We start from the raw sequence: 20,459 nt of genomic DNA, 5'->3' as shown, positions 1-20,459 counted from the left end.
TCTCCCAAAATCCAACTAACCCGTTTCCAAACTTTTTAGTGATTAAATCCCAGAATCTGCTAAAAAGTTTTAGCCCTATTTCCGTTGTAATTCCAAGTTGACCAGACAAGGAACCACAAGGAATAGAGTTTTTGTTTCCCTAGCTGCAGCTCCCCAAAATCTCTGGGGCCTGCATTTTAGATTTTACCAAAATATAGACATTTCACATTTTTTTCAGACACAGACACACGGACACAGACAAATTCAGAATGTACAGAACACAGAACAGAACCAAATGTGTGAGTCGAATTGAAAGCTAAACCAGGTACCCTCAGAGGAAAGAAAAACCAGGCTTCCTCTTTAGGGATGCAACACAGAGGCTTTTAATCTTTCTCACACGACCCGTGATGAGAAGACAGCGTCCTGTCCTCCCCCACCTCTGAACACGTGTGTCCCTGCATCCAGGTAGCGCGTTAACAGAGACCAGATGGCTATCCCAGAACAGAAATCTTACCTCTAGAGGTCTGGAACCAGGATTCTCTGTAGGCTGAAAAGGGATGATTCAGCAGGGAGCCTGTCCTCCAAGACACTCACCCCAACATCAGAGTCCTAGGAAAGGAAATCCCAGGCACTGGCCCTCCAAAGTGAGAGAAGGTAGATCGGGCAGAGGGTCCCTGTTGAGGCCCGAAATTCTGTGGGTGTCTCCGGGGCGATAACATGGAATACTGCCTCTATCTCGCTGGGGCCTCCAATATGTTGTACCGACAGCAAGCAAGACACATCACAGAGTATAAGTTTTAATTGGAGAATTTATTAGCCGGCAACCGTCTAGGGCATAAGCAGCCCAAATCAGAATGGCCCTGCTCAGGGCTCAAGGGATACAAACCCGGCAAGCCTGTGTTACCTCACTTTTATGACCCCCATGTATGTTTAACCATGATATAAGTAGAGGATTTTCCTTAATGGAATAGATTGTAAATACAACAAATCAGATAGTTGACAAAGTGTCAATAGAAATTACAACCCAGGATGTCTGTGTTTAACATTCCATAACATGGTATATGCCCATAAAATATTAAGATAAGGAAATGTCACATAATTCAAGATAATGTCTGGGGTCAAGGTTTTCACCCTTAATGGCCATGGACAGAACAAGGAATGCTCCATCTGGGTTTGTTGACATAAGATAGAGACATCTCTGAGCTTAGTCAGAGAACAAAGAGACTGTTAGGGTCAGGCTTTTCTCAAGTATCACAATAGCCCTAGCCCCTTATGGGAGAAGGCTCTGCTACCTTTTAATGTAGGCTTAAAAAAATGCATTAACAAGTACAGGACTGGTGAAATCCGGCTTGAGGGTAGTTTCCACTGAAAAAGATCTGGGAATTTTAGTTGACCATGTTCAATGTCAGTCACCAGAATAGGAATTAATGAAGTGTAACAAAACTTTGAGAGGCAGAGAGGTATAGTAGACAGAGAGCCAGACTCAACATCAAGGAAGACCTGGATTCATAGCCCACCTCTGATACACATTGGCTTGTGTGACCCTGGGCAAGTCACAGCCATGCTTCACTCTACAGACTTTGCCACCATGCTTTAGCTGTCTTCTCCCTGCTGCCCCCTTCTCCCACTGGCACGTTCCTTCCAGAAAGCCTTCATTCTTCTGGCCCTTGACATCATGCCACCCCACCCCCACTTCCCTCTGGTTTTCAGCTCTTTTGCATTGTCTTCCTCTGTTAGAATGTAAGCTCCTTGAAGGCAGAGATTGTCTTTGTTTTTGTATCCCCATTGCTCACACAGTGCCTGGAACATAATAAGCAATTAATAAATGCTTGACCTGACAACCTCTCGGGTCCTCTAGACAACTTTCTTAAGTTTGTAAATTTCAGAGAAGGAGGCAACCTGCTTTGGTGGAGGGAGTTTCTTCACCTAAGAGTTTCTTAATGTAGCCCCTATTCTTATTCTAACACAACCTTAGGCTAGACCGGTTTCCTGGAAGGAGGTTGGGAGAGGTGAGAAGCAAGGGGTATAGGAAGTAGCCATGGGATCCAGAAAGACAGAATAACAGACTTGGAAGTGATTTCAGAGGTTGTTGTCAAGTCTAATCTGGACAGGAATCTCCTCTTACAATATTCCCAACAAGTAGTTTTCCAGCTTCCAACTGAAGACCACAAGTGATGGGGAGCTTATTACCTCATGCAGCAGCCCATCCTACTTTTGGACAAGAAAGATTATTAAGAAGCTTTTCCTTATCCTTGTAACTTCCACTTGCTGCTGCTATGAGAGTAAGTTTGATCCCTCTTTTTGCAAATACTTGAAGAGAATTGATAACCCCCTTCAGTCTTTTCTTCCCTCATACTAAATATCCCAGGTTCTTGATCTTATCCTTGAAAGGCATGGTTTTGATTTTGCTCATTATACTGGCTTCCTTCCCTTAAATGGGATTTATTTTGTCAGTGTCCCTTCTAAGATGTCCTTCCTTCCCATATGGATACTCCATGACATAGTCTGACCAGAGTACAGTACAGCAGTAATATCACCACCCTTGGATACACTCTTCTATTAATGTAGCCTAGGACTGAATTACTTCTTTTGGTTGCCAGTGCTAGCAGGCTCTGTGTTTTAAATTTACCTAAAAGTATAGATTGCCAATAACATCTCATAATTCTCTTTTGGTTCATGCCCTCATCCACCTGGGTTCCAGTCTCACTTTTCTTCTCAGTATAGCCTCTCAAAGAATTCACTCAGTCAGATTATAGATTAAATTACATTTACTTCAGTGAAAAGGGAACTAAAATATAATAATATTAATATCCAAACAGCTTGACTATCTGGTAAAATCTGAATTTTCAACTCATTTCTGGAATTCGGTGTTATGTAACTCATGGCACCTAACATAATGTTCTACACCCATTAGGCAATTAATAACTGTTGCTGTTCTTGTTATCATGTTGGGAAAAAATTTTCTCTTAAAACCAGTAGCAATGGGATTTTATTTAAATTAAGACAAATGTAAATTTAAGTCAAGTCAAAAGGCATTAAGTACCTACTACAAACCAGGCACTTCTCTAGCCACTGGAGATACGAAGAAAGGAAAAATAAAACACTCTGGTGATGACACTGTTCGTCCCTGGGGTGAAACGTTAGAATCTGGAATAATTAGTTTGGTTGCTCTAGAGATCCTAATCATCAGCATACCCTCTCCAGGTATAGGAATTTGTAACTGAGGAGCTTCTATTGCTAAGTGCATAGACTTGAATCTTGGTGACATGGGGATTAGACGTTTCCCTGAAAAGATCTCGCTCACCTTCCTCTTGGTTTCCTACTAGCTTAGTTGACTGGCTTGTTTCAGAGTTGCATAGATTTATAGATCATCTGGTACAAAGGCAGGTAGGTGGTGCAATGGATAGAGCACGAGACTTAGAATCAGGAAGACTCAACTTAGTGAGTTTAAATCCAGCTGCAGAAGCTTACTAACTGTGTGACTCTGGGCAAGTCACTTAACCTTGTTTACCTCAGTTTCCTCATATGTAAAATGAGCTGAAAATGGCAGAGCACTCCAGTATCTTTGTCAAGAAAGCCCCAAAGAGGGTCACAGAGAGTCAGACAAGACTGAAATGACCCAACAACATCACACTAGTTTCCTCATTTTATAGATGAGGGAACTGATGCCTGGATAAGTTAAATTAATTGCCTGAGGTCACACATGTAGTAAGTGTCAGGGTTGGGATTTGAACCCACATACTCTAACTTTAAATCACAAACTCTTCCTATTGTACCAGGAGATTGTCCTATTAGCTCCATATGCTTATCCCAGCATTTGTCTGACAATGTGGGAGGTTCAGCAAATGCTGTTCCATATGAGGAGTATTTAAGAATTATTTTGGTCTCATTTGATTGCCTGGTGGCTCAGAGAAAGATGCATCTAAACAAAAAAAAATCAGTAATAATCAGTTCTTGTTTTTGTTAAGGCACAGGACTTTTCACATAGTTACCATTCCATGGTTGATGAATTGAGCTAGAAAACAAAGCAAAACATTGTTCTGACTTTGTGCAGTGTGGAAAACAACACTACTGAACTGCAGAGGCAGAAGGAGGGCAGGTGGGGAGAGCTCCCTAGTGTGCCCATCCACCTAGGGACTGCAGCTAGCCAGGATATGTGAGAGGAAGGAATGCAAGCATGGCCGCTGTATTTCGAGATTAGCTGTCATCTGTGGATACAGACTGATACTGAGCAAAGTGAGAGGGAGGGTGAGAGTGGTAGGGCTCCAGGTGTTGGCAATGCAATGCAGTTGTGAACACCTCAGGTCCCTGGGTTTCTGCCATTCTCCATGTGTGTCAGTGGGCTTTCCAGATAGGTGGTATGACAGATAGAGCCCTGGGCCTGGGGTCAGGAAGACCTGAGTTCAAATCCAGCTATAGATATTTACTAACTTTGTGGCCCTGGACAAGTCACTTAACTTCTATTTGCTTCAGTTTCCTCAACTGTAAAATGGGAGTAGTCACAGCACCTACTTCCCAAAGGTGTTGGAAAGATCGAATGAGATAATATTTGCAAAGTACTTTACCTAGCGTCTGACACACGTTGTTGTTTAGTTGTTTCAGCCATATCTGACTCCTCGTGTCCCCGACTGGGGTTTTCTTGGCAAAGATATTGGAATGGAATTGGAAAGAATTGGAACATTTCCTTCTCCTGCTGATTTTACAGGTAAGGAAACTGAGGCAAACAGGTTGTGACTTGCCCAGAGTCACACAGCTAATGAGTGTCTGAGGCCAGGTTTGAACTCAGAAAGAGGAGTCTTACCGAGTCCAGGCCAACACTCCATCCACTGGGCCTCCTAGCTGCCCCATTTGGCACACAGTAGGCACTATATATTTATCCTTTATCCCCTTCCCCTGGTGCAACAACTCTTGTGGGAATGCAATGAAGAGAACAAGTGGCATGTGTGTTCTCTCCCAATGTGTTCTGAGTGCTTATGGCTGAAACCTACAACATCACAAGCTGCGTTAGAGCCAATCCAGTCCATTGCAGCTGCTTTGGGACTCAGAAGCTTTCCTGATCTGGCCAGTGATGCTAAAAGCAATGCAGAACTTTATCTTAACTTGTCCAAGCGATAGCATTACACCTAACTTGAGATACCCAAAGGCAAGAGGGATTCAGGATAAAGTATATATCTAGGTCTTAACTTGGGGAGGGACAAGAATAAAACTGAGTCTCCATGGCTGAGGGGTAAGGGATTACAAGGACTTGTGTGCTATGATCTTCATGCCTTAGGAGGAGGAAGAGGGATGTTGATGACAGAGGAGCAACTCTGTTTTTGGCATACTCAGGATATTCTAAGCTCTTGTCAGTTTGGTATAAGGATGCCTGGGTTCTGTTGCTCAGCTATACAGTGGAAAGATAAAGTTTTGGGGTTTTTTGGTTTTGTTTTATTTTATTTTTAGTAAGGCGATGGGGTCTCTAGCAGATACTTCTTATTGGATTCTCATCTCTGATGTTACAGAAAGAAAAATGCTTAGGAGTAATTAAAGAATGCCCACCTCCCCAACCTCTCTCATCTCCTCCCATCTTGGATCTTAGAAGTTTCCAGAAAAAAAAAGATTCCATATAAGGAAGGTTCTAGAAAAGGGATGGAGTAATAGTGCCAGGAAGGAGAGAACCAAAGACAGCCTGTTACAAAATGAGTTTTATGGATCTCAAAGGGGTCCAAAGAACAGGAGATCTTACTGACTACCAGGAGTCCTACATATGTCATTTCACATGGGGACATTTTGTATCCGCTGAGCATTGTTCTTCAACACAAACTTGAAGAAATTCAAGAGACCGTGATACAGAATTCTGTCTTGCAGCCCTTCATTATTACCTATGCCATCCTGGTATAAATTGTGTAGTGAGTACTAGCAAACAGGTCATAAACCCAGAACCCTTGCACACACTGAGATGGCAAGACAGGGGAAGGGGCTGCGCAAAAAAGTTTATTGTACCAAGGTTTCCTCACCCTCAGACTTATCTGCTTCACGTATCAGGGGACACTTGCCCTAATTCTTTCTCAAGACAATTCAAAACATAGACTCCCAGAAATTATTTTTACTCCAAACATCTCTCCTGCTCCAAATCTCTTAACATTCTAATCTCATGCAAATGCACTCCCCAACACACTCATCACAACATCTGATTTTCCTTTTATTCTAGCATGCTCATACTTTCCAGGCCTGCATTCCAAACCACCAATTGACACATGCTAGCACTGAGTCTATTTCCTAGTGGACCTAAATAACCTCTCTAGAAAGACAAACACATACTTCTCCATCCCCTTCCAGCTGCCACTGCAATGGTGGGAGATAGGGAGAGAATCCCTTTCAAGTCATAGGAGCCCAAGTTTCTGATAGCACCGAAGAGTGATTTATAGCAAAAAGCTCAAAAATGATCAGTGCAATTGGAAAAATTGTCATTGTGAGAATACCATCGTTTAATAAAGAATTGAACTGGTACTAGTAGGCCCAAGGGGTAGCCATCTCAGCCATGGAGCTAAGCATTCACAGACTGGTTTCAGTACTGGTAGATCCCAGGCCCTAAAAGGAGTCAGGTTCTTTTTTTTTTTTTAACTCTCTGGCTCTTTACACTCTTGTCTCCGAGACCTGGGAAAAATTATCTAAAGTTTAGGTTTTAACTTTGAAAAACTTTAGAACTATAATTAATGCCATAATGAATCATGAGTCCAGTAGACTAAAGATGAATAAAGCCAACCTGCCAGAGAAGTGATAGACTTAAAATCCAGAATGAAGCATGTATTCTTGGACATAGCCAATCATGAAACTTACTTTTCTGGACTTTGTGTGTTTGCTGTGAGGATTTTGCTTTTTAGGTTTTTCAATTGTTCTGTGGAGATTTTGTTTTTTAGGTTTTTCAATTGTTCTGTGGGGAAAAGGGATAGACGGACAGATAACAAAAAAAAAAAACCAAATAATTTTAAGTTTTTCTTATTGTCTAGGGATTTCCTAAAAAGGAGTAAATAAAAAGGTATTCAATGTACAATGTAAATCAGCTACAGGGCATCTACTTATTTCCTTTACATACAAAACAAATGTGAAACACAAAAGATCAGAAGTATGCATTGATAGAAGAGCTTAAACAAGAAGCAATAATTTGTAACTATTATATTCTCCTAGGAGCTGAGTACTTACACATCAGAACACAAGATGTTTGCAGGTGAATCAGCATTTGCCATTTTAGTCAGTCAGTCAACAAGCATTCAAGTGCCTACACTAAGTGCCAGACACTGTGCTATGTACCGGGGACACAAAGAGGCAAAAGATAGCCCTTGCTTTTGAGGAGCTCACAATCTAATGGGAGAGTCTGGAAAAAAAACAAAAAGTACCAAAAAAACTGTTTATCGGCTTAATAGGAAATAACAGAGGGAAGGTCCTAGAATTAAGAGGGATTGGGAAAGATTTCCTATAGATCAGAGGTTCCCAAACTTATTTGGTCTACCACCCTTTAAAAAAATTACCCAGGACCCCCTCAATCTACTTTCTTTAACCCTTTAACATTTTTTAAAAATTTGCATCATTTCAAAAATATAATTTTTTAAAATGCCTCATCTTAAATTTAATAATTTCTTGTAATTTTGTAAGTTTTTTCCTTGCATTGAAATTGATGACCCAATGACCATATAATATCTTTGTAAACAAGTCATTACATGCATGTATTCCTGCCAATGCATGCTGAACTTCCCAATAATTCAAGATACTTGCCTGTCAACACTTGTTTGTTAAGACCTGTCAGTGGACTTGACCACTAATAGGTTATAACTTGCATTTTGTGTGTTTATTTGGAAAATAATGTAATCACTATGACTTTACCTGTTACACAACAGATGAAATACATATGAAATGTTTTTCAAAATTCTCCACCACCCCCTTATTTTTATTCAATGCCCCCCAATTGTACTCAAGGCTATTATTACCCCAGTGCCCCCCAGGGGGAGGTATAGCCCACTTTCGGAACTTATGCCTAGATGCTGAAATTTCATTTCAGTTCTGCACAGTAAAAAAATTCCCTCCAGATTCATGCTTCTAGGCAAGGTAGGCTGGAGTTGGGCTCGTCATCAGCCAGTTCTGACTAGGCACCCTGATCTGTCAAACTCATGAGGTTGACTCCTGACAATCATTAATATCATTTAATATCATTTTTGTATCTTCAATAAGGGTCAGCCTGACTAACCAGAAGAAGAGCCTGATCCTAACAATTTCTTTGTTCTCTGAGTTTACTCAGAGAATACCCCTTCCTATGTCAACAAGGCCAGATTGGGCTGACCGAAGAGCTTTCTTTCCTCTGCCTATTAACCATTAAAGGATGAAACCCTAACCCCGAGAAATTATCTTGAATAATGTGACTTTTCTTATCTTATCTTAATATTTTATGGGCGTATACTATGTCATGGAATGTTAATGGTAAATTAAACACAGAGACCCTGGGTTGTAATTCCAATTGATACTTTGTCAACTATCCTGACTTATTGTATTTACAACCTATTCCATTAAGGAAAATGTTTTTCTTGTATCATGGTTAAACATACATGGGTATCATAAAAGTGAAATAATGCAGATGTGCTGAGTCTGTTAGAGAAAAAGTATATAAGCTTTCTCATTTCTTTGTTCAGGCAGTCAGACTTTGTCTGGCTTCATACGTGTATGTCTGCTATGCTTTAAGGGAATAAATGAATAAACAATATGAATTTTCATATCACTAGTTCTGTTTGCCTCCTTTAACCGAACTTTCAGGTTAACACTACAAAGGTAGAAATCTCAGGATTACTTTGTAGTAACCTATGATCAAAAAGAAATACAAAATAGAAAAGGCAGTCAGGAGCTGAAGGCCAAGGCCTACTTTACCTAGCCAAGTCCCTGCATTAGCTGCTATGCTACCTGGGGAAAGGGTGCTACTCCGGAAGGAAAATCAAATTGCTGCATGTTTCAGAGATGGGAAAGAAGAGAGTGAGATGGAAACTATCTCTCCTCTGACTGTTGAAGCATTCTGTTCTCCTGCTGCTGTTATGTGGCAGGGCGAGAAACAAGGAACTACTCAGGGTTTATTTCACTGTAACAAAGGATCACGTCCTTTTAGGAATGAGCCATGTTTTCCTGAAAGTGACTGGTTACTGGCCCAGCACCTCATAATGTGCTCTCTAGCCAGAGCATACCAGAGGATCTGCTGTTTTTACCTCATTATAGCAGTTTCTGCAATTCCACTGGCTCACCTCTTCATAGCAGCCTAGCTCGGTCAACCTATATATATGGTCAGCCTATATATACACATACACATATATATATATATACACACATACCACACATACACACATACACACACACATAACACACACACACATACACACACAGATACACACAGACATACACACACATACATGCGCGTGCACACACACACACACACACGCACACTGTCAACCTGTATGGTTAAAGGAGGCAAACGAGCTAGGTGATATGTAAATCCATATTGTTTATTCTCTTAAAGCTAGTGGAGCTAGCTTACTTGTACGTACAAGGAGCCAGACAAAATCTGACTGCCTGAACAAAGAAATGAGAAAGCTCATGTACCTTTTTCTTTAACAGACTCAGCATGCCTGAATTACTTCACTTTTATGATCCCCATTTCCTTAATGGAATAGGTTGTAAATACAATGAGTCAGGATAGTTGACAAAGTGTCAATTGGAATTACAACCCAGGATCTCTGTGTTTAACTTACCATTAACATTCCATAATGTAGTATATGCCCATAAAATATTAAGATAAGAAAAAGTCACATAGTTCAAGATAGTGTCTGGGGTCAAGGTTCTCACCCTTAATGGCCACAGGCAGAGGAGAAAAGAATGCTCTTAAAGTCAGCCCAATCTGGCCTTGTTGACATAGGAAGAGTTTACTCAGAGAATAAAGAGGTTGTTCATTTAAGCTGGTTAATCAGTTCAGTCTCTTCCTCTGGCCCTTACTGAAAGTTACAAAAATGATATTAAATGATATTAATGATCATCATTACACATACACACACATACACACACATACACGCATATATGATTCAGGACTTTGTATGATTTCCAGTAAGATGGCTCTGCTTCCACTTCCCTCTATAGCCCCAGAAGTCTTTTTACACCAACCAGGATCTGTACCTACATACAAAATTTCCTCAGATTGCAGGCCCACACTCCTTAGCAAATGAAATCTTAGGAAGCTTCTCCAATGGTTTAGTTTAGTAGATATAAAACCTGGAGTAAAAAAGATACTGACTCTTCAGGTTTCAGAGCTACAAGATTTAGATTCTACCTCTGATTACTTATAAGCAGTGTGACCATGGACAAGTAACTTAACCTCTCAGCCTCAGTTTCCCTACCTGTAAAACAGGAATAATAAATGTGCTGCCTTATACTGTAAGTATATATTAGGTATCAAGTGTTTTTGAATGACTCAGTTGATCAGGTGATTCATCAAGTATTCCCTGAGTAGTCTCCCCAGACCTGAACTTGTATGAATTTCCTTACCATTCCTCAGCTCTTTCATCTTTCTTTCCAATGCTCTTATAATGTCCTTATCAATGCCAACTAAGTCTGCTTCTAATATCCAAAAGCTTCTATGGATTTTGACACTCATAACATGACAGTACATTTCAACTAAATCAATCATCATTTTTTTCAAGAGATTAATCTATAATTAGTATATTCAGAAAATTAGTAATGCTAATGTGAGTATTAAAATGTGGCAATTTATTACTAATGCAATAAAAATGGGTCACATAATGAAAATTTAATGTAAAAAAGTATGCTTTCAAATTAATAGCAATGCAACAATTACAGTAACTGCATCCGTATACTAGCAATAAAAGTCCTAACCAGACTGTTTACAAAATCAACATCACCCAGCTGTAACTCAAATTCTAACCAGAAGCCTCTCAGACTGAAGTGATGGTGGCTTTTTTCTTCTTCTCATAATTTACTGCTTTTTTTTGCTTGCCTATTTTTTTTTTTATAAACAAAGTTGGGACTTGAACAGTTTATAATACATGTGGGAGATAAGCTCTTTCTGTCTGACTACCCCATTTCAGTGCAAAATTGTCTCTCATCTCTGATAAAGGAGGTTGCTCTCTGGTACTGTGCACGCAACAAAACAGCTTGAGTTTTGTTGGCCAACACTTAGCATAGATTAATGGATTAAGGATGAAAGTGTCTTTAGGATAAGAACAAAGCTTCTAAATGCTGGCTGCTACTCAAACAGAAGGGAAGGGACAATGGAAGCTAGAAGTAAAAAGGAGTGACTAGTCAGAGGGGAAATTAAACTTCTTTCTTGAGAGAGAGAAAAGGATGGGGGAGTCACGGTTTTGCCTTTCCTGTCCATGCTTGATCAGCAATACAGACTTTTTTGGTCCAGAATTCATGCTTGGAATGTCTCAATTGTCCCCTGCAATTGGTTCCTATAGCTTTTCTGCAGCAGCCAAGCTGCTATGACTTCCTAGCATCCTCTTTCTTCTTCTCACAATCCTGTTCCAGTTCAAGGTCAAGAGCACAGAGCCCAAAAACTTTGAGAATGTTGTCTAAACTCTCCCAGCTAGCATGTGTTCCCTTCTCCTAAGACTTCTGAGAGTGTCTGTTCCCTGTGGGCAAGGGCCATCAAGTGAATTACAAATATAAAGCTCCCAGCAAACTCTAAAACATTATGTCTGTCTACCTATCTATCCATCTATCTCTATATATCAACAATTAAATGAGCACCCACTATCTAAGCCCAGATCTCATGGGAAACGCAGTCTGCTCCCCACTTTAGCCATGCCTGCTACCTAAACATTTAATAAAGGTTTATTATGTACAGCATCCTATATTAGGAACTGGGGATGTAAAGGTGATGAGTGATAAACTATTCTTACCCTCAAGGAACTTACAATATAGTTGGGGAAACAAAACAGGCTCGCAAATAACTATAATACAAATTAGAATATCTATATAACAGAGGTCCAAAAAAGTGTTGGGTGACCTGAGAAGCAGGCAGATTATTTCCATTTGGGGAAGCAATTTCCACAAGAAATGATGGCACTGCCATTATCATAATTCTAGCCCTTATCACAACCTCTCTGGCCTTTTATAATAGGCTTTTATTTGGTCTGCCAGACTCCGGACTTCTTTCTGTCCAATCCAGCTTCCACATAGCTGTCAAAACAATCTTCCTAAGATGCAGATATTACCATGTTGCATCCATTCCCAAAAATCTTCGATGGTTCTCTACTCTATCTAGGATAAAATGTGAACTCTTTAAAACTTTCCTCAATCTAGATCCAATCCCTCTTTCTAGTTTTGTTTTACTCTATTCTTTTTCATGCATTTTATTTTCCAAACCAAATTACTTTTGTAGCTGTTCCTAAACTAGGCATTCCAACTCTTGCCCCGCATGCATTCAGACAAACTGTTCTTAGAATGAAATCTTTTTTTTTTCAACTCTGCCTTTATCTTCCATCAAGGCTCAACTGAGGGACTATATCCTCCATTAAGCTTTTCCTGCCTCTGTTAGTCTCTTCTCCCTTCTCAAATTACTTTGTGTCTACTTATATTTGTACATGTTATATCCTTCCTTCTCCAACAATAGTATATAAGTTCCACAAGAGAAGGGAATTTTTGGTGTTCATTTTTATATATTCATTGTCTAGCACAGTATCTTGCCCCAAATAGTCACTTGTCAAATTCAGCTGAATTAAGGAAGTGGCACCTGAGCCAGGCCCTGGAGGAAGGAACTGGTAGAGTTTCGAGTTGGGAATTTGTCAGTTTGTTGAATATAGAAAACTGATTCAGAGCAAGCAAAATGTAGAACTGCAAGTATGGCAGAGAGAAAGAAGAGCTCATGTATTAGGGTGAAGTAAAAAAATAAATGGAACTCAGCAAAATTTAAAGGAAGGTGTTGGTCCATACACAGGGGTCTGCTGGAGCCAGCTAGAACTGGAAAGTTGATCATTAAATTTCTGGTGTAAGCATTTACACCTCAGAAACTGACAAATCAGGGCTTGGCTTTGTTGTTTTGTTAATTGCCTGGAGTTGAGAAAATGATGGAGAAAATGTTAAAAATGAAGATTAAACTTGAAAGTGTCTTGCACAGAGCCTGGCACAGCAGGCATTTAATAAATGTTTATTGAGTTGAACTACATTTTCCAACAGCAGCTCTGTTTGGTTTGACTACATAGAATATAATGCCTCATCCAGGATAAACTGATCACCTAAAATCTCATCATTCTGATTGACTTGATTTTTTTTTTGGATACTTAACACCTTCTGAACTTCCTCAGCTGCCTCTACTCCCCAATTCAAAAGCTGGAAGGTGGAGTAATAAACTCTTCCCAAAGCCTGCCTTTATATAATGCTGAGATCTGAACATTCTAGGTTAAGTTGCCATTTTCTGTCAGCAGCTCTCCTAGATTTCAGCTCCATAGAACATCATATCCCCTGGTTCCCTAGCTCCCTACCTCCACCCCCTTTCCATCTTTGTGTATTGTATTCCCATTAGATTGTAAACTTGAGGGCAGAGACTGTCTTTTTTTTATCTGTATTCCTCTCTTCCCCACTTCATAGCTTAGCATGTTGCCTGGCATATTGTACATAGGCTCTTAATAAATGTTTATTTAATTAAATTGAATTTTCCCCAGAAATCCAATTGTTGCCAGCATACCAGCAGATACATGTATACCTTCCTTTAGGAAAACTCAAAATAGCATATGAAAATTCAGATTTAAAAAATAGATAAATTAAGGGGTGATGATTTGCTTTATTGAAGTTATCCTTAGTTTTATAAAAGTAATCACTGTAACATTCCTATGAGAAGGAGCTTCCTTGGCACACTTAAAATAGGATTAATTTGAAAAATTGATTTTGCAAAGCGAAGTAAGCAGAACCAGGAGAACATTGTACACAGTAACAGCAACATTGTATGATGATCAACTATGAACGACTTAGCTATTCTCAGCAGTACAGTGATCCAAGACAATTCCAAAGGACTTTTTAAAATTCATTTTTCATTTTTAGTTTACAATGCTCAGTTCCACAAGTTTTTGAGTTCCAAATTTTCTCCCCCTTCCTCTTCTCCCCCTTCCCTCCCAACCAAAGGATGCTTGATGAAAAATGCTATCTACATCCAAAGAAAGAACTGATGAAGTCTGAATGCAGATTGAAACAGTTTTCATTTTTTTCTTTTAGCCTCTTTCTTCTTTCGTAACATGACTAATAGGGAAACATGTTTTACATGATTGTACATATATAACCTACATAAAATTGTTTACCCTCTTAGGGAAGGGGGAGATGAAGAAGGAAGGGAGAAAAATCTGGAACTCAAAATTTAAAAAAAGAAAATTAAAATTTATCTTTACATATAGTTGGAAAAGATAAAATGCTAGTAAAAATAATTTGATTTGCACTTGCTTCAGGAATACTGTTTTCTTTGTATTATTTCTGGTGATCATTTCATACTTTCAAGTAGGAATTTGATTATGACATGAATATGGGATAGGGAAATGGTTTGGCTTATTTTCTGCATTCAAAATGATAGAAAAAAAATCTAAACACTTTTCACCAGGAAGGAATAGAAATTATATATGAGATTAGAAGCTCTATATTAATACGTGAATACTTCATGGAGCTATGATTTCATTGGTGTGTGTACTCTCCCCACCAATACAGAACTCTTTTCTACCTGTCTTCATGAGATTCTGCATCTAAATAATTCATGACCCTATAGCCCAACGTGGTGATTCAGCTGGTCCTCTCTCAGGTGGCACATGTGTGACCCCAATAAGTCATATACAAATCTTTTTTTCTGTTTGACAGACCCTGTCAGAGTTCATGTTCTTCTTGTATAGCCTTCAAGAACCCTGGGTTGTCTTTTTGCTATGGTGTTGAGCCCGTATTGGGGATCCTTGAAGAGTTTGGCTTCTGTTTCCTTTGATTAATTCAGTGTATTTCATTGAGTCTTACTAAGTGCTAAGCCCTAGGCCCAAACCCCTATTAGGTGCTAAACCTGTGAGTGTGAATTGGTAACTAAGGTGGGGCCCAAGGTGAGGCTAACTAAGGGAGGCCTGATTAGATCTTTGCTCCTAAGTTTGCCCCAAACCCCTAATTACTAGGTGCTAAGCCTATGTGGGTGTGAAGCTTCCAGGGTCCTAAAGGGAGGTGCTAAGTCCAGAGCCAATCATAGCAGCCTAAGTTCTGGTCATTCAGATGACGTTTGATGACGTCTGAAATGGTATAAAAAGAGAAGACAGAGCTATTTGCTCAGGCAGACTCTGGGCAGCTGTAGCTAAAAGCCCTCCAGCTCATAAACCCGGATGCTGGGACCTTGTTAAACTCTGGTAACTATGTATTGGGATTTGAAACAGACATGGTCTGTCTGTTGATGTTTTTAATTTGTTTGTATTTGCTCTGAAGTTCAGGGTGCTGCCTTTTCCCCCTGAACTAAGTGAATCATGTTTGTAGGTTGGATTGAAATAAGATTGTTAACCCCTTAACGTTGCTTTCCTTAGTAAAGCAGATCAAAAGAACCTATGCTGGCAGTGTTTGTGTTGTTGGGCTTGTGTTAGTTTTTCACCCCCACAGAAGCTGCTAGCGGTATTGTTGAAACAGAGCCATCAGAGGAAAACTTTAGAGAAGGTATTTAAGTGGATTTTAAATGTTTTTACACTTAATGAATAATGCCCCAGGGAAAAATGATGAAAAAGCTTAACTGAGACACTGTTTATAGGATGTTTTGAATTCCTTCTGAAAGTACTATGGTAAATACCAATTATAATTATTAGTTTATTAATCAATTTAATTAATACTAGAACTACAAAAGCCTGAGGGTTTTTCTCTGATGACATGTTGCCTTGTCAAGAGGTTCACAGAAGTGATGGTTGGAGCACTTCTCTCACTTTTCTATAATCGCTTTTACCCTTCCAATCCAACCAAAAATAGAATTTAGAGAATGGGAGCCATAAGAAGTTATAATAGCATCCATATCTGTGGCTTCATGGCTTCCTTTTCTACCTTGTGTTGGTTCAGATGGACTGTGAAAAACTATCACTTGGTCTGGAAATATCAGTAACTATCTGAGCCACAGATATTTGATTGGACAAACAATATTTTGATCTTTCTAGGTTAAAATTGGACAAGGGGAAAATAGCTTCCCCATTTCAACAAAAGGGTCAGGCAAGAGCTTATGCCTGTTTTATGCTTTTACCCATGTATATTTCCACCCCACCACCACCACACACACACATACACACATACTTTTCTACCCTTCCTACCAACCTAACCTTTTCATTTTCTTTAAGACTCAAATCCATAGACAAATAACATTTTTTAAAGACAAAGAAAAAAGAAGAGAAATAAAGCCAGCTTAACTGGTTTATTGATCATCAAAAAAGTCTGAAAATACATGAAGTGTACATACTTGTGAACCTTTCACTTCCACAAAGGAGTAGGGTAGGAATGTCTTATCATATCTCTTCTGATTGATGCTTTTCTTTATAATTTTAGTGTGTATGTCTTTGTTCTTTCTTTTTACATTGTTGTGGTCACTATATATCTATATTTTCTTGGCTCTTCTTACTTCACTCTGCATTAGTTCATGTAGATGAATGACTAAATAGACTTATATTAAGTGATTTCGCCCTTGGGGTTCCAGAGTGGAGATGTAAAGAGCTTGAGAGTTCAGGAAAGAGCCCAATTCTTATCTCTAGTCAGCTGGGATCCCCCAAGACTGAAACTGGTTCATTCATGAGGGGGTCTGGAGTTGAGAAGGCACCTTATTAGAGAGGGAAGATGTGAGTGCCCCAGCATCAATATTTATTGTTACACACATGATAAGGAAGAATGACACAAAAAAAGAGAGAGGTAAATTAAATGCTTCATTTGCTGCTTTAGATTTCTAGTGCTTTATGTATTTGACAACATCCTTATAATGTGCAAACTGTTTTTCAGAAGTTAGTGTAAGAAGGGGTTGGCCGGTGAGACCTTAGTCCTTATGAACATGCATAATATGCTCTGCATGATGTAATCCTTCATGTGAATGCATGCACATCCATTCTATGGATATTTCTTGTCCATATGTGGCATAGAGGACCTTTTGATTGGCTGTTGTGGTAGGTCTAATGTCTACCAGGGTTGCCCTCACCTTTTCCCCTAACTTGGACTAGGTAAAAGGGACAAAGCTAAGATTTCATTATCCCAGGAATGGGGCAAAGTTCAAGTTGTGCCTCCATTGATCTAGCTTCCCAATGGCCTCTCTCTGTATTTACCTGGCTTCCTGGTCACCTAGGGGAATAAAAGCTCCTTTTCTATGCCTACCCCCCAATAAGGGGACCTTTCTGATTTGCTACTTCCTGGTAGATCATATGGACATGGAGGAGGGGACCACATCTGTAGTAGTTGAGTGCTACTGTGCCATTGTTACATATCCTTGCTATATTAGGTCTAAGTAAAACTCCTTTTGTTAACCATTCAATTACTTATGCATCCTCCTTGCATCCTAACACTGAAATAACTAACATGGTACTGGTGTCAGATGCACCCCTAACAACCACTGAGCAGGAACTGAGTATGCGTATGAAAAGACACTGACCAACTCAATGGACCTCTTTTTGCTCTGGTGGCAAGAGCTGTGGGCTTGTAAGCATGTGGCCCTTTTGTTCTATCTCTATTAGGTCTATTTTTTCCCAGCTGTTAGGTGATATACTATCATAGATACCTTTGATCTTGTTCACTTTGAAAGGTCAGAAGAGTGATTCTCTAGAAGGAGGTCCAGGAACATTACCAATTTTGCTGGCAAGCTAATCCTAGTGAAGAGTACAATCCTGAGGAATGACTTTAAGTCCCCAGCCCAGAAAGTGGATTGATGTCATACTCGAGGGTGTTTGGCAAGTAAAGGGGTAACTTTAAACATTTAGAAGTAAACTTGGTGGGATGAATACTTTGTAATGAGACTGAAGTGATTTAGTGGAAAACAGGTCCTTGGTTCAGGAGGAGGTAACTGTAACTTCTATTCTTACTATGTCTTCTCAGTTAACGTCTCTAGATTAAAGCTAATCGATGATAATATTAAATGACATTGCAGCACTAATCAATGGAATTGATGATGTTGAGAAGATACTAATTGGCACTAGTAATCGATGTTAAAAAGAATGCACTAGAATGGGGCTCAGACTGATAGTATTAGGATACCCCATATCTCTTAGCATTGTCCCTACAACCCTGCCGGGGGAAGATATAGCCAGCCCTCTAGACAACCAGCTCAAAAGTTTAAATGTGAGTTGGAATAAGGACCCCCAGATTTTATATGGATTGGATTATTTATATGGATTACATACTTTAAAAAGTACACTAATATTTTCAGACTGATGGTACTCTTACTTAATATCATTTTTTAGAACATTCAAAGTCTATCAGCTCATGGTTAATTTCCCTCAAAATAGCATTTCCCAGCCCATCCTCCAAGGCCTGCTTTCTCCAGGGGCGCTTCCTTGACCCACTGCAGAAATGATTTTTTTCCTTCTTTTGCAATCTCAAAACATTCTGTAACTTTCTAATGGTGTTTAACATATCCTGCCTTAAGTTATAATTATTTTCATATAGCTCTTCTTCCTGCACCCCACTTCATTGTAAACTTCTTAAAAGCAGGGGCTTACCTCTCTTTATATCTTACCCAGCTGAACATGGTACCTTGTACATACAAGGGGGCTAGCTAGATCTATTTCTGCATTTAATTGAAGCTTATTCTGACCACCTTGACCCAACAGTATCATTCTCTTCTCTTAGCTTCTACAATCTCTATTATATCTTTGGGTTCCTAGAATTTCTTGCCTATTGTTATCTTGACAATTAAATTGCAAACTTGTTGAAGGCAGGTAATACAACACAATATTTCTCTGTATCTTCCTCAACCTAACTCATTGCCTTGGATAGTGTGGGTTCCCTGGGGATGTTAATTGATTGTCAGCATTACTAGGGAGTAGAAACTATTTGTTGTCATGTCCGACTCTGTGATCCCATTGGGATTTTCTTGGCAAAGAGTGGTTTACCATTTTCTTTTCCAGCTCATTTTATAGATGAGGAACTAAGGCAAATAGGGTTAAATGACTTGCCCAGGGTCACACAGCTAGTAAGTATCTGAGGCCAGATTTGTACAAAGAAAGATGAATCTTCCAGATTCCAGGCCTGGTACTGGATCTACTTGATCACCTAGCTGCCCCATGGGAAATGTAGATAAGACCAAAATCCTGCTGTCTAAGAGACTGTTAAGGTCGAGGCTGACAGACAGGCACATGTGATCTGCCAGAGGAGGGCTTTCGTCTTTGGGAGGCAGTGTGATGCGGAAGACAAAACTAGAATCAGGAATAGCCAGGTTCCTAGCTTGATCCAGATACCTAGCTAGGCAACACCTTGGGTAAATCACTTAACTTCTCAGTTTCCTCATTTGCATAATGGAGACAATAATAGCGCCCCACAAGAGTTCGGTTAGGGCCAAGTGAGATGATATATGTAAGGCACCATATAAAGTCAGTCGGACTATCATCATCACTATGAAATACTAACCTTGGGTTTCGGGGGTGGGGAACAAATAAAAATGGCTCGGGCATTGTGGGTAAAGAGTTGGGGAGTAAAAGGGGAGGGGAGAGAGGTTGCTTTTTCCCCCCTTTTTCTACCAATATGAGATGGACAGCTCCTGACAGATTTCTCCAATTGCCCCAGCCCTTACAGACCTATCCTTCCTCAACTGGACACTTTTCGTGAAGCACGTAGAATCACTTGACACTTGCTACCTTGTATTCCTATTTATCTTTGAGTGCATGTCTAAATAACATGCCTCTGCGTCCCACGCCTTCATGCAACAGTCTCTGGTGAAATCAAAGCTATTCAAAGGCGTGTATAGCTTTCAGGGGTGTCCGTGTGTCCCTAGTGCTTGGCACTAAGTAAGTGTTTAATGAATGGATTCTCGATCAAGCTCGCTGCTGATGTCGGTCTTAGGTTCAGAGCCCCTCGCGGCCCGAGACGGAAACTAATCCAAGCTCCTTTTAAAGACTAGGAAACTGAGGCCGAAGGAAGTTAAGCATCTGGAGCACGGTCCCAAGGGCCCGAGGATTCCGGAGTTAGCGGCTCCTTCCTCTGATAAGGAAAGCTCGGTCAGTCCGGGGCTGCGGATGACATGGAATGGGGGAAAGGCCACGGGCGGTGTTGCTAGACCCGATTCTAGGGGACACGCAGGTTAGATGGACGGGGTGGATGCCTGTGGGTGCCAGGGACTTGTCTTAGGACCTACGGGTGCTGGGGGTGGGAGAAGGGTGCTTTCTCTTTGGGGCCGTGCCTCAGTTTCCCGGTCAGGGAAATGGGAGTGGTGCGTGGGAACCAAACCAGAAAGGGGCACCCGTGAGCCCCAGGGAGGGAGGCACGACCTCGGGAAAAGGGGTAGTGTCTGC

At 40.2% G+C, this 20,459-nt stretch overlaps 1 pseudogene; it reads right to left on the bottom strand.

Annotated features, from left to right (window-relative positions):
• LOC118841636 overlaps positions 1–19,622 on the bottom strand; it is a 61,866-nt pseudogene extending 42,244 nt beyond the window's left edge.
• Positions 19,623–20,459: the final 837 nt, after the last annotated feature.

Source organism: Trichosurus vulpecula, chromosome 1 (genome assembly GCF_011100635.1).
Source record: "Trichosurus vulpecula isolate mTriVul1 chromosome 1, mTriVul1.pri, whole genome shotgun sequence".
NCBI classification, from domain to species: domain Eukaryota; kingdom Metazoa; phylum Chordata; class Mammalia; order Diprotodontia; family Phalangeridae; genus Trichosurus; species Trichosurus vulpecula.
Note: the sequence above shows the minus strand (reverse complement) of the source record. Positions and strands in the feature narration are given on the sequence as shown.